The following is a 3,201-nucleotide window of genomic DNA, read 5'->3' on the forward strand; positions in this document are numbered from 1 at the left end:
GAGAATCGCTTGAACCTGGGAGGCAGAGGTTGCGTTGAGCTGAGATCGCACCACTGCACTCCAGCCTGGGTAACAGAGTGAGACTCCATCTCACCAAAAAAAAAAAAGAAAAAAGAGTTATGAAAACTTAGAACCCCTGCTCTAAAACGTCCTGGGCTTAGCTAAGGATTTTTGCCAGGTAAAAAGCAACCACCTTAAGGACAGTTAATGCTAGAGGCTGTCACTCTTACTTGGTGTTTGCTCAGACCTTTTTCTGAAAATTAATGTCTGTGGGTAGAACTGGGGAAACTGTAAATGTACAAGTCATCTGAGAAAGATTAGGAGGCAGATAGCACAAACAGTGAAAGTAGACTGAAGAGGCAAGTACCCAGGATATTGCACCTCCCACAATGACAAGTTTTTGGAGCTTCTGTCAGTCACAGAGGACAGAGCCCAATGGTGGAGTGTCTGACCCTTAGTGGCATCTCTGTTGCACAACATTATGCAGCCCCTGATCCAGTGCATGGCATAAATAGTTAAGCCCTTTTCTTCATGCAGATCTCTCTCCAACTGAATGCTATTTGTTCATTTATTCAACAAGAATGTATTGAGGCTGGGTGCAGGGGCTCACACCTGTAGTCCCAGCACTTTGGGAGGCTGAGGCTGGAGGATCCCTTGAGTCCAGGAGTTTAAGACCAGCCTGGCCTGGGCAACATAGCAAGATCCCATCTCTAAAAAAAATTTTTTTTTTTAAATCAGCCAGATGTGGTGGTATGCCTGTAGTCTCAGCCACTTAGAATCCTGAGGCAGGAGGATTGCTTGAGCTCAGGAGTTTGAGGCTGCGTGAGTTGTGAGCATGTCTGTTGAATAGCCACTGTACTCCAGCCTGGGTAACATACCAAGACCCTGTCTCTAAAAAAATAAAAGAAGTTACTGAGCACCAACTATGTGCCAGAAAATATGCTAAATGCAAGTAAGGAGCGTGAAAGCATGGAAGTTATAATCTAGTGGGAAGACAGAAAATCAACAAGGAAACAGACAAACAATTAAAAAGAAGATAATTACCTATCTTGTTAAGTGCTATAAAGAAAGAGATGGTAAGCTGGGGAAGGTGAACAGGAGTGCTTTAGAAAGAGCCATTAGGGGCCAGGCATGGTGGCTCACACTTGTAATCCCAGCACTTTGGGAGGCCGAAGCAGGTGGATCACTTGAGCCCAGGAGTTGGGGACCAGCCTGGACAACGTGGCAAAACCTCGTCTCTACAAAAACAAATTTAGCCGGGTGGGGCGGCACACACCAGTGGTCCCAGCTACTTGGGAAGCTCAAGTGGGAGGATCACTTGAGCTTAGAATGTCATGGCTACAGAGAGCCATGATCATGCCACTGCTTTCCAGCCTGGGTGATGGAGTGAGACACTATCTCAAAAAAAGAAAAGAAAAGAAAGAGCCATTTGGCTGACAACCAAGGCTGTCTCTGAGTAGGTGGCATGTGAGTGCTACTTAATGGGGAAGATGAGATCATAGGTGAGAAGGGCCAGGCCTCATTAAACTCCAGGAGGAGAGCATTCCAGGCAGACGGGAAAAAAGATTTAATGCCCAGGAGACAGGAAAGGATTTTCTAATAACAAAAATTAGAGTCGTATAGCTGAAGAACAGTGGTGAGGAGGGGAGTTGTATAGATAAGATTGGTAAATTAGTTGGAGACAGATCATGAAGGCCTTTATATTGATCATGGTTTAGCTGAAAGAGAGAAATACTCCCAGTTATTTTATTTTATTTTAGTTTTTTTGAGACAGGGTCTCACTCTGTGGCCCAGGCTGGAGTGCAGTGGTGTGATCAGGGTCTCACTGCAGCTCACCCTCCTGGGTTCAACCAATCCTCCTGCCTCAGCCTCCTGAGTACCTGGGACTACAGGTGTGTGCTACCACACCTGTCTATTTTTTTCATATTTTTTTGTGAAGATGGGGTTTCTCCATGTTGCCCAGCTTGGTCTCAAAATTCTGGGCTCAAGTGATTCGCCTATCTTGGCCTCCAAAAGTACTGGGATTACAGGTTTGAGCCACTGCACCCAGCCCTTATTGTATTTTTTAAATGTATTTTTAGAGACAGAGTCTCACTCTGTTGCCCAGGCTGGAGTGCAGAGATGCAATCACAGTTCACTGCAGTCTCAGATTCCTGAGGTCAAGTGATCTTCCCACCCTAGCCTCCCAAGAAGCTGGGACTAGAGATATGTGCCACCATGCCAGGATAATTTTTAAAATTTTTGTAGTGATGAGGGTCTCTCCATGTTGCCCAGGCTAGTCTTGAACTCCTGGCCTCAAACGATCCTCCCACATTGGCCTCCAAAAATGTTGAGATTACAGATGTGAGCCACTGCACCTGGCCACTAGTTAGTTTTAAGTAGGAGTTTCATAGGATTAGATTTATCTTTTGAGAATATCACTCCTGCTACTATGTATAACAGAAAGTAGAGAAGGACAGGGGCAGAATTGAGAAGACCAATCAGGAGGCTCTAGCAGTGACTCAAATGAAACATGATGATGGCTTGAACTAGAGGGTTGGAGATGCAGGGGAGTGGCAAGCCTGGAGATGTAGAATTGACAGGACTTGCCTATAGATTAGCTATGGAACCTGCAGGAAAGGGAGGAATGAAGGACACACCTGGGTTTGTGGGTGAATTGGATGCTAATGTCATTTATGGAGATAGGAAGTCTTGGAAGAGGAATTAAGAGAAGGGAATAAAGAATTCCATTTTGGACCACATTACATTTCAATATGCCCATCAGATAACCTCAGGGAGCTATCACCAGGTAGTTTGATATGAGTTGGATTTCAGAGCTAAGGAAATATCTGAGCCCCAGCACTGGAATTACTGAAATTACTAGGAAGATAAAGTATAGAAGAGATCCTGGAACCCAGAGCTGATGACAATATCTACTCCAGGCAGAATACTAGAGGAACCCCCTGGACTTGCTTTGTGGAATATTTTTGTTGTAAAACTACAGGTGTTACATAGGCTCTTCCAGTTGCAGATAATAGATGTTCATTCAGATTAATTCAAATAATCAGTGTTTTTTTTTTGTCATCACGCTCGTGAAAATAAAGATGAGAAATTTAGCCCGCAGCCTAACCTCACGAGAACCCAGGGACAGCCAAAGAGCTGTATTAGCTTAATGTAGTTTTGAAGAAATTTCAGTGGGTTGACGCTAGCTAAGCTGCAATT

At 44.5% G+C, this 3,201-nt stretch overlaps 1 protein-coding gene across 1 annotated transcript in view; it reads left to right on the top strand.

The window, feature by feature from the left end:
- The window catches only part of LOC105534217 (nuclear pore complex-interacting protein family member B3-like), a 40,479-nt gene that overhangs the window by 22,991 nt on the left and 14,287 nt on the right, over nucleotides 1-3,201 (top strand). The window lies entirely within an intron of this gene.

The sequence above is a fragment of the Mandrillus leucophaeus genome, unplaced genomic scaffold, assembly GCF_000951045.1.
Source record: "Mandrillus leucophaeus isolate KB7577 unplaced genomic scaffold, Mleu.le_1.0 Scaffold1317, whole genome shotgun sequence".
In the NCBI taxonomy this organism is placed as follows: Eukaryota; Metazoa; Chordata; class Mammalia; order Primates; family Cercopithecidae; genus Mandrillus; species Mandrillus leucophaeus.